Source organism: Urocampus carinirostris, chromosome 4, assembly GCF_059441175.1.
Source record: "Urocampus carinirostris isolate Australia breed hairy pipefish chromosome 4, RoL_Ucar_1.0, whole genome shotgun sequence".
NCBI lineage: Eukaryota > Metazoa > Chordata > Actinopteri > Syngnathiformes > Syngnathidae > Urocampus > Urocampus carinirostris.
This window is the reverse complement of record NC_142352.1, coordinates 19,391,004-19,403,339: the sequence shown is the minus strand read 5'-3', so window position 1 is coordinate 19,403,339 and position 12,336 is coordinate 19,391,004. Positions and strand designations below refer to the sequence as shown.

General features: G+C 39.3%; 1 protein-coding gene across 1 annotated transcript in view; it reads right to left on the bottom strand.

The window, feature by feature from the left end:
* Positions 1–12,336, bottom strand: part of LOC148367052 (protein HTATIP2-like) — a 244,274-nt gene that overhangs the window by 21,806 nt on the left and 210,132 nt on the right. The window lies entirely within an intron of this gene.

Here is a 12,336-nt window from a genome sequence, read left to right as displayed (position 1 = left end):
AACGTGGACAAAACAGTCAGATAGTTCAGTCCAACTTATTACCCCCTTAACATTCCGAAAGCTTGCAAAGACGCAAATACGTGTTGAGAACACGTGCGGATGCGGTGTCCGTACGATGTCACTCAAATGCATCGTTCCATCATTCGGAAGGTTAAAGTCTTGGGATTCAAGAAATGCCAACCATTCCTTAGTTTCTATTTTCTTTTTCGCTCGCAACTTTACTGTACATATGACAATAAACACTTGGAATTGAGTTTAATTTAAAAATAGACACTCCATTCCATCCATTATCTGCACCGCTTATCACAGAAACATCGAGTTCAGTCTGAAACAAGATACAGGGATTATATATATAGCCGGAGTAGCTCACCGAAGCCGTTGTGTTCATAATAATGTGCAGCCGTGGTCCTCTTATATCCATGAGTTTAGTAAATCCAGGAGAATAAAATATTTACAAATACAAAATAGTAAAAAAATACTTTCTGTATGCCGTCAGCCACGTGCTATACGCATTCATCTTTTTCGGCCAATTGCAGGCTTTGTTTTGCCGTTTAAGCCTATGGCAGCCTGTAAATGATAAAAAGGATCCACCCCTTGACCTCCGAATAACTTTAGCCAATAGTGATCGATTCAACTGATGATTGACATGTATTTTTTGGCCAATTCCAGGCTTTGTTTTGCCGTTCAAGCCAATGCCAGCCTGTAAATGATAAAAAAGATCCTCCCCTTGACCTCCGAATAACTTTAGCCAATAGTGATCCATTCAAATGATGATTGACACATTGGTTAGCCAATGAAACGCCGGTAAAAAAATCCCAGCATACACCGCGGACTACTTGGCATTTGGGGGAAAATCTAGTCGGTGGCTGCAAGTTAGTTGCAAGACTTTGCGAATTAATATTGATATATAAATAAGGCGCACTGTATTATAAGGCGCATGGTCAGCTTTTGAAAAAAAAAAAGGCTTTTAGGTGCGCCTTATAGTGCGGAAAATACGGTAAATGTTTTAAGGATGCATAAAAACATTTTTTTTTCCGAACGATTCCAATAACAGAGAAAACAGACAGGGACTGATAACTACTGAGGATAAACGGTGCAGATAATGAATGAATTCCTTAACATTTAGTCGAGTCAAGTCAAGTCATGTTTATTTGTATAGCTCTTAATCACAAAGAGTCTCAAAGGACTGCACAGACCACAAATTATTGCAAACCACAGACTATTATTAAACCGTCCCCTGATCTAAAACCTACATGAGGGTAAAGAAAAACTCAGAAACCTCAACATGAGATTAATTAATGAAACCTTGAGAACGGACCGCACACGAGGTAATCCCCATTCCAGGATGACCAGGCTGCAATGGATGTTGTAATAACAATTAATACACAGATGTAATCAACAGGGAATATAGGTCATTCATAAGCTATAGATGGAAGAGAGTTTTAAGCCTAAATTTGAACAGTACCACTGAGGTTGCAGATCGAATCTCAGGGGGAAGAGCATTCCAGAGCACCGGGGCCCGAATGGAGAACGCTCACGAACCTGCGGATCTCTTCTTGGTTCTTGGGATCAGTAGTAGACAAGAAGTCTTGAAATATGTTGCCTTTTTAAAGGTGAAAAATACCTGTCACAAAACATAAAAATATTACTCATTTTACAAAATATGTGTCTTATTTTACTAGAGAAACAAGTTAAGATAACAATACATGATGTCGCTCATTTTGAGATTTTATTTTGTTGTATAGTACTTTTATTTCGTCTAGTAAAATAGGACAAAATACCCTGAATAGTCTTTTTTTTTTTCCTGAAAAGAAAGAAATATTCCTCAAATAAGGAAGATTTGTCTCAATGATCTCATGGCCAATTCCTTATAATAATTACTCCTGGTCAAATAAAATTCTTAAATGTGGGGTAGTAAAATTAAATCGAATGTTCTGCATTGATAACGTAGTAAACATTGTACGGAACAAGAGTAGACATGGCACACAATAAATACTTGAAAAGAGTAAAAAAAAATATGAAAAAGAGTATCAGGATGAAAGGCAGAAAACATTACAACGTGGTGCTAAGAGAACAGTTAAAAGGATTATCAAGGACCTTTTTTTACAATCAGGCACAGAATGTGTAGTGTTCCTCCCCACAATCATGCAGATATAATCCAAAATATTCCACGTGCCATGGCAGTTTGATTTTATATCTTCCAGAGCTGTGACGTCACCGGAAGACAACAATAACCAAAACAAACAGTGCATCCCGTTGAAAAACAGATGATTGTAGTAATCAGTAAATACATACAACTTTGACTTCTGACTGTTTTGTCCTATATCATCAAAGGGTAAGTTTACAGTTTGCATTCCTTTTTTGATTTCACCTTATTTTAGGTATTTGATTGTGATTTCTTGCTTTTTTGCTGCCTGATATGCAATTAATGTAATATTGTCCAGATAGCTCCCCGTGAGCGTGCGGGAATCCGAAGGCTTCCAGTTTTGTTTGGCCTATGTTAGCCTCGCTAGCAGTGGGCTAGCTGGCTTGCCAGGCCTGCTTAATGTTTTTTCTCCCGACTGGGCTCGTATTTGTTGCTGTTGTGGATCGCAGACATCTTGGCTCATCATATTTTCGGTGAGCCAGCCTCCCGTTTTTTTTCCGCAGATCGGTCCCGGTTCGTCCTCTATGGCAGCTGGCTAGCGTGCCGGGTCCAGACTGGTTCAGCCTGTTAGCTCTGTGTGTATTATTTTTGCCAGTTTGCCCCACTTGGCTGCTTGCCTTTAGTTGTACCATTGATGCACCCATCTGTGACACAACACCTAGTCATTCTCCAGAAAAATTACCAAAACCTTTTCAACGAGTTAATATATAAACCAATTGGGTAACTGGCTTGCTAGAGTGCTGGTGTTCTTTGCATGGCATCGCAGCTCAGGAAGTCAAAGACAAGACTGACGGTCTTCAAAATGCATTATCTTGAAATAGTTGTAATATACCAATGATACATGAATAGAAATTATTCAAAAAACACGTATTATTTTCTCATTTTGTATGTTTTAGAATTTTCGAATCACTTTATGATAGTCAAGTCAAGTCATGTTCATTTGTATAGCCCTTAATCACAAAGAGTCTCAAAGGGCTGCACAGACCACAGATTATTGAGTCACAAGGTAAACATTTCCACAGTTTCGTGCACATTTTATTCCAACTCTATGTTTTGCAGTGTCTATGACACTGATAAAACTGTGACAGCAAACATTTGTTTTACCAAGAATTGGCCTTTGCAAAATAAACGTTGAAATGTACCATATTCTTAAATGCAAAATCATGCCATCCAACGGGAAAGCAAATGCAAAATCAGCCCTCCCACTGGAGTTTGTATTATAATAAGCCATCAATCATCAGATCTTAAGCCATACCCCAAAAGACAACGTTTCTTTAAGCACTCAGTGACTCAATGACGTCCTCATTTTAAGTGGACATCAGATCAGATGTCACTATGAATTCCCTGTTGCCAAGACCTCTTCTAATACCCCTCACAGCCAATTAGGGAACACAATGGCAGCAAAGATACAATGACAGTGTGCAAGACTTAAGAGGAGCTACACATGCTACCCTGCTAGTTGTCAGTGGGGACGGGAGGCTCGGGTTACAAATCCGTCCTCGTACCTTTGCGGGACTCTACTGGGGATTCCTGTCCGGCTCGGCCAGGACGGGAAGCTTATGATCCAGTAATAACGGCTTTGGTGTTAATCTGCGGGGGAACCTGAGGGAATTCCGTGTGGGGCCACCTCAGACTAAGAGGAGCTTTGATAGGCAAAGTGGATTGGCGAGAGGAACAGGTTCTCGCTAATGGGATCTGTCACCGACAACTTACGGGCCAGCACCTTGTTAGAACGTTTGATCCAAAAAGGGATCGATCAAAAACGTTTATATGAGCGGTAGGAGTGACCCAAATGGTACAAATTGGATCTTTGACGTCTATAGTTCCCTTAACAGTCCAAACACATTTCACAATACTTGAATATTGAAACCAGATTCAAATAATTATATGTAAAAAGGAATCACATCGTATTCATAATTGTAAGGAATCCAATTCATAGATTGATATAAAGTCAGATAATACATTTAAAAATTATACTTTTCTCATCAAATCATATGATTCAACATAAACAGACACAAAATTAGACTTAAAGCTTTTTGATATATGGATATATATTTTCTCCCCTTTTTTGCTTTCCTTCACCCTTTCATCTATAACTATCTTTCGCAGCCGAGCTTGAATATAACTTTAACGTTTTTAGTCAGCAATTGCAACTTAAATGGATCCTTGACATCAGTGGTTGCCAATGGCAACTTAGCAAGAACGAATCTTTGATATATAGAGCCTTCAATGGCAGCCAAGCTAAAATGGACTTTTGATGTCTTGTGTAGCAAATGGCAGCCGATCTACCTTGGATCTATGACATCTATGGCAGCTTTGCCTCAACTTGCTCTTTGACGTAATTGGTCGCCATTGGCAGTCTTCGGAGAATCGATTTCTGACATCTATAGCCACCTCAGACTAAGATGAAATTTGATAGGCAAAGTGGATTGGCAAGAGGAACATGTTCTCGCGAATAGGATGTGTCACTGACAACTTGCGGACCAGCATCATGCTAGAACCTTTGATTCCCATAAGAATACGGTCACAGACATTTGTATATGTCGGTGGTTCGCGCCCCGGCCGAGTCATTCCTAAGACTTAAAAAGTGGTCGGCGGCGCCCTCTGTTGGCTGCGGCTGCATCGGCTCGCTACAACGGGTCAGGTGCAATCGACATTTCGTTCTGTGTACATTGTTACACAGAATGACAATACAAGGAAATTATTATTATTATTATTATTATTATATGAACAGTAAGAGTGACCCAAAAGGTACAAAATGGATCAATGACCTCTATGGTCGCCGATGGAACCCTAGATAGAATGGATTGATATTTTTTCTTTTTCGTTTCCCTCTGTTCATCGGATACAAGGTTACAATTAAAACATTTGACAACTTTAATAAACAACTGAGAGAGCTGGAAGAAAAAAAAGGCTAACGGGAAAAAGCTTTTCTTGATCCCGTCCAAACACATTTCACAATAATTGAATTATTAAACCAAATTCAAAGGATTACATGTAAAAAGCAATCCAATCTTGTTATCAATGTAAATAAGTCAATCTAAAGCTTAATACAAAGTCAAAAAAATAAATTTCAAGATTTTAATTTCACATCACAGGCAGCACGGTGGGGCGGTGGTTAGTGCATGTGCGGCACAGTTCTAAGGTCACGGGTTCAAAACCAGCTACCAATCTTCCTGTGCGGAGTTTGCATGTCCTCCCCGTGCTTGGTGGGTTTCCTCCGGGCACTCCGGTTTTCTCCCACATTCCAAAAACATGCATGTCAGGTTAATTGGCCGGTCAAAATTGTCTCTAGGTGTGAATGAGCGAGCGAATTGTCTGTCCCTGTGTGCCCTGTGACTGGCTGGCAACCAGTTCAGGGTGTCCCCTGCCCGGAGATGGCTGGGATGGGCTCCAGCACCCCCGCGACACTACTGAGAATAAGCGGTGCAGATAATGGATGGATGGATGGATGGAATTTCAAATCACACCATCTTATTCAACATAATCAGATAAAAACATTGACTTAAACAATTTCAATATATGGATATGTCTTTTTTCCCTTTACTCTTTTGTCTATAATTATCCATAGTAGCTTAACTAAAATGAAATTTTGACATTTTTAGTCCCCCAAAGAAAACTTGACTAAAATAGATACTTGATGTCTGTGGTTGCCAATGGCAACGTGGCAAGAACAGATCTTTGACATCTGGAGCCTTCAATGGCAACCTAGCTTAAACAGACCTTTGACATATTTGGTTGCAGATGGCAGCTGTACTAAAATGGATCTATGACATTAATGGCAGGCTAGCCAAAATTGTTCTTTGACATCTTTGGTCTCCATGGCAGTCTAGAGAGAAATGATGTTTGACCTCCACAGCAAACCTAGTTCAAATGGATCTTTCGTCTAACGCTAACTATACCAGCCTAGCTTAAGTTGATCTTAGTGTAATATTTCATTGCTCCCGGTCATTGTAACTTAGAATAGAGCTTTATTGATGACATTTGAAGAACAAACACTATGGAAGCATGAAGGATACCAATGGGCTAATTCGGAAACCTACTTCTACATTTCCTTGGGTCCGAAAGGATGGATGTCAGCCAGCGACAAGACACAAAAATTAAAGTGAATCCCTGCCAGCAGAAAAAAAGACCTAGGAAGATGGATACACATGAAGTGCCTTAATAGTGAATAGAGTTGGTCAGAGCTGGCGTGGTCAAATTCAGCGGCGAACATTAGAAGCTCATTATTTGCTATCATCATAATTTAATCAATTGTGTTTTATTTAAATGAATGAAGTATTTTTACCCCAGTAGAGGTCGTCAAATTATACACAGTTGGCTGGGTTCATACACAATTTTTCATGGCCAAATTCAAGCACTTTCTGAGGACTTTTATTGCCAATTTTCCCATTTTTACAGTACCAATACAAACGTCAGGGGTGAATCATGTATTTCACAGAGCCATAAATATATCTCTGTTTTACATATGCAAATTTTAATCCTGTGTGTGCATTTATTGAGACATATGATTTTTAGATCTTGAGGAAATAGACAATTAATTTGCTTTTGAGACAACTCTCTCCCCATATGGGTGTTGGGTAAAAGTGCCGGCAATCTTACATTTGCAGTTACAGGAATGTTATTCCTATTACAAACTACCACTGAGAAGCGCTACCTTAATTTTTTGCATGGCCCATAATACATGTCCATAATTGATATGTAATCCTTGAACTAAAACACATTTAATAATGACCTGTTCAGATGTAGCATACACCTATCATATTGGGCCTGACCCCTAGCTTCAAAGGACACTGCCATTCAAACTAATGCCAGCTGCCGTTGATCATGGGGAAAGAAGAAATGCTATGGCAAAGTAAAGCCACCAGATAAAGGTGTCTGCCTCATTTTTAAGTGGACTTGTTGAAAAATGTCAAGCATTTTCAAGAATTCTAAGCACCTGTACGAACCCTGATTGGTGCTAAAATAATCTGTCCTTTCGGATTTTTTATTTATTTAAGAAAATAGTCACGGGTTTGTTCCAATACGATGATCTTGCAATGATTTTAAACCATTACTATAATCCTGAATGGTTTGTTCAATACAGAGATCAGCAGATGGATGCAAAGAGAGGATTGTATGAAGGTGTGGTGGTTCCAACAGTGATGTATGGTTGAGAGGCGTGGGGTTTGAGAGTAGATAAAAGTAATAGGTTAAATGGTTGAAATAAGATGTTTGCATAGTATTTGTGGAGTGACACGACTGGATAGGTTGAGGAATGAGGAAGTAACAACTGTTGTGAGAGAAATTGCTGAGAGAATTGATGAAAATATTCTGAAATGGTTTGGACATATGGAAAGAGTCGATAAAGGCCATTTGATTAAGAGAGTATGTAGAGCAGGAATGGTAGGAAATTGAATAATAGGAAGGCCTAAATATGGTTGAACGGATGGGGTGAAACATGCCCTGGATGTGAGGTCGGTAATTTTAATGGTTGCAAGAATGTGTGCAAGGGATAGCTGTGAATGGCGAAGGATTGTTAAGAATGACTGATATTGATGCATATAATGCAGAGGGGGTAAACCAGTGTATGCTACCGGGCCTCTCTGCTAATGATGGGCTGCATGGCAGAGCAACCCACCCCTTGTTTTGCTGTGGGCTTAATGTTCGGTGTCAGTTTTGGAAGAGTAAAGGGGATTGAATGTTTGGCAAATGTGAGTGTGTTCTTAACTCTGATCACCTCCCACTAGGGGGATATTGCTTCGATATATAGACAGATAGAAAAATAAACTATAATCTCAAAAATGGGACAACAGTACCTTCAGAGTGTGTGCGATTGTGTGTGCATATGTGCGTGAAACGGGGCGTTGCATCCAAGTCACGGAGTTTTATCCCGTCTGCTGGTCTTGTCAGCAAAGGGCTGGTCTTGGTGCTGAAGAGTGATGAAGGCAGGTGGTGTGACTAAAGCCAGGACAGGACCAAATTGGGGCGGATGCAGGGAGGAGATGTCGGCACGGGGGTGTCACCCGTCACTAGGGCCGGTGGCGGACAGCATCGCGCACCACACCCACCCAACTGTTCGGCTTTCAACACCCTTCTGCCGGGCTTCTCTCGCTCTTTTTCCATCTCGCTCTTTTTTATTCCTCTCCTCCTCTTTTCTTCTCCATTGTTAACAAAACGGTTTACAAACCCTGGCTGGTACATTATCCACGACCGCCTCCTGTGAGATTGATTTAGGCAAATGGATTCAAAAAGGAGAGTGGGGGTGGAAAAAAAAAAAGAGAAAGCCAAAAGGGGTGTGTGGCGGCTTTACAAATCCGCCACATGGGCCGCGTTGAATATTCTTTTTTTAGTCGCATTTTGAGCAGCCATACATTAAACGCTCATTATACTGCTTTTATAAGCAAGAAAAAGGGGTCTCTGTCTTTTTTGGGGCGGGGGGCCGAAGCGGCTAAAGATGCGCTATGATCTCCTTGCATATGCATGCAAGGTGCATCCTTAGGACCTTCAGAAGTGTCGCGTTTGCTGCCATGCTCCCTGCCATGAAAAGTTTAAAGCAACTTTTATGCTGATTTTGGAAAAAATATAGATGAGGCAATCGTGAAGAGCAAACATAAACTGCTTTATGAAACAATCACTTCCAAAAATAACTCCAATTGTATCCAAATTGGACTGATGCATGACTTCTAGATCAGGGAAGGGAAAAATACGGCTCGCAGTGCATGGACAGAAAATTTAAAAATAAACAATTTTGGTTCAAGAGTAGACCAATCCACTTCTATAATCATTTTTAGTATGTATTTTTTTTAATTCTTTTTTTTAATAATTTGTTCGGTTGTAGTGTGCAAAAAAATGAATAGAATTTCAAATATAACTCCCGAAAAATAGGTAATTTTGTTTAGAAGCCTTAAAAAAGTTATGTTGGACAAGACAACACATTTGACAGTGTTTTTTTAAAGTGACCAAAAACATTGAGATATGGAAAAAACGAGAAAAAAAAAAAGTTTGGGTACTGTAAGAACCCTTGGGTCATATATGGGACAATCCCAATACCTGGGTGATTTTGAACCATTTTTTCTGGTTTGTGTTACACAAACCGAGCATATTTTTGACCTGGACCTTTATAATATATTCTCTCTATATTCCTAGGCTAAAAATAACCCAAGTTTGAGTCAGAAATGGAGCAACTCAATACCTGGGTTGATTTGACCCAACAGCTTGGGTTGTTTTGTAGTGTTAGGCAAATGTGCTAACCACTGCACTACGGACACACTTTTAAGTACATGCACCAAAGACCCAATGATATAAATAATAAAAATTGACCAAATCAAGACCCATGTTGATTTTATACAGGGCCTTCAGTTGTTTTGCAGAAACAACCCTAAAAAAATGGTGTACACTCTAAAAACAGTTAGAAACGACTCAAGTTTGCTTAAAAATGGAGAGACACGATAGGTGGATTTGATTTGATTGATCCAAGCATTGGGTTGTCGACCCAAGCGTTTTTAGTATGTAGTGTAAAACCCAGAAGGGAACAAATTCATCCAAAAACTGGATCGGTCCATTTAGACTGAGATAATATTTTTTCTGAGGCAACTGTTTGGAGAGAACCCAATTTAATAATAATTTCCTTTGTATTGTCACAGAACGAAAAGTCGATACACCTGACCCGTTGTAGCGAGTCGATGCAGCCGCAGCCAACAGAGGGCGCCGCCATTATACCAATTAGGTATGTCTCGGCCGAGGCGCGAACCAGCGACCTCCCAGTCTCAAAGCGGGCACACTACCATCTAGGCTACTGAGCTGGTAAATTTTTTAGGCTGTCAAGGGGAAAATCACATGATTTCCTGGATGTTCACAATTTCTTTTTTTTTTTCTTACAAGAAAAAACTTGTTGGCATGTTAAAGGTAAAATTATGTTATTTGTGTTTATATTTTCGGGGATAGAAACAACACTATATGTGGCATAGTTTGTGCACAAGAACCCAGGCCATTTAAAACAAATTTATTTTAATTCTAACTAGCTTAGCCATTATCTTTTGCAGATAAAATGTTAAAAGTCGAAATTGTATTGCATTAAAAAAACACTTTTGAGTGAGTCTTTTTTTTATTTTCGCAAAAAACAATGTTTAAGAATTAAAAAAAAAAAAAAACGGAAAAAAACACTTTACTGTAAACAAAAAGTAACACAAGCACCCAAATAGTTGGGTCAAATTACCCTAATTAGTTGTCCGGTTCATTCTTGACCCTTATTGGTTCATTTTGGACCCAAACTTTGGAATTTCACTTTTTGGTTGAAATCAGATTTCACTTGGAACAGCACTTTCACATCACTCTTCCTCTTTAACCACAAAAGAACGATCTTGGAAAGATGTGTGTTGGTGTGTGTGCATCAGGGGTGGGGGCAAAGGTTGACCTGGGCATCCCATCATGATAAATCACTGCTTAATGAGGAGTCTATTGTGCTTTCACATATTGTGTGGCCCTTTGCCGGCCCCTCAGAGCGCTACCTTGGGGTTGTTAAGCTGACAGAGATAATGAACTGGCCGCTTTGAAGCGTCCTCACAATATTGACTGGTTGCACACAGCAGATGTCTCCCTGGCAGAAAGCAACTGGTAAAAGCACATTAGGTTAACAAAGAGAGCTTTGCGATGGGAGGAGGTGGCAGCGCCTTTGGGTGGGTGTGTTTTGGAGAGGAGGGGCAGAGGGCAAACTTCAGAGTTGACAGATCTGGGGGATTATATCAATACGACACATTTGCCAATTATATGACAGATATGTGACATTGACTGCGAACGTCACTTCTAGGGTGTTTTTGACGTAACCTAGATCAGCACTTCCCATACTATTTGAATGTATCGATGATATTAAAAAGAAGGTATGTATTTTTCCAAAGTAGCACATGTGCTTGTGGAGTTTATGCATTGCCTTAGCAAACATAAATAAACAAATGAACACAATGGAAAAAATCTAAATAAAGAAAATTACAAAGTACAAGTGATGTGGTCACATTCGAATTCTTTTTTAAAATTTATACAAAAAACTTGTGTATTCTATATTCATCCTTTTTTCTTTTTGGACAAAAACAAAGACACAAGTCAACCTGCTGCTATTTGTCCTTGCTGGTATTGCATGAAACTGAAAATATATATCTCGTCACATATTTGGGGTTTTCTGCTGCTACATGGTATGTATTGCACTTCTTTTCGTTGGACTGGTCTACTAGTGATCCCAAGAGCCAAGAAGCGATCCGCAGGTTCAAGAGCGTTGTCTATTCGGGCCAAGGTGCTGTGGAATGCTCTTCCCCCTGAGATTCGATCTGCAACCTAAGTGGGAATGTTTAAATTTAAGCTTAAAACACATTTATATTCTATTGCATATGAATAACATATATTTCATGTTGATAATATGTATTATTTGCCCTCATGTATGTTTTAGATGATGGTATGGTGTCATAATAGTCTGTAGTTTGCTATATAGTCTTTGATCTGTGCAGCCCTTTAAGACTCTTTGTGATTATGGGCTATACAAATAAACATGACTTGACTTGACTGCTCTCATTCACAAATATTACACTATTATTACAACTTAGGCCAGTCACTAAGAACTAGATAGATAGATAGATAGATAGATAGATAGATACTTTGTTCATCCCCGAAGGGAAATTCACATTTCCAGCAGCATCCCTGAGCTAAGAACAATCGAGCTGTTGAAAATATATTTTTTCTGCCTTTTATCCTGATAGTCTATTGATCTCCTTTTTGCTAGGTGTTTTGAAAGTGTGCAAAGCTCCTGATTCTTCTACAATTTAGAGATACCGACTAGAAAAAATGTTTTCCGTCCTCCCTCAAAGCAATAAGTCGCCGCACCACTAAGAGTATTATGTGTTTGTGATATGAAGATATGTTTTTAGCATTGTTTTCCGACTGCTACAACTATCAAGCCATGTTATTAGCTTTGTGTGATACATGGGACTCACGGCCACTCTTGCCTTACTTTTTCTGCTAAAGGTAGTTTCTGTACGTTTTGGAAAAAAATATTACAAGACTTTATTTTTTATTCCATGTTGTACGAACACATTATCCTGGACAACATAATCTAGTAGTTTTTAACTTTGTATGACAATCATTTGTGTTAGAGAGAGTGGGATACATGTACTGACATGGACTTTGTTCTTAATTTTAGAGATCATATCCACTTTCTATGTATT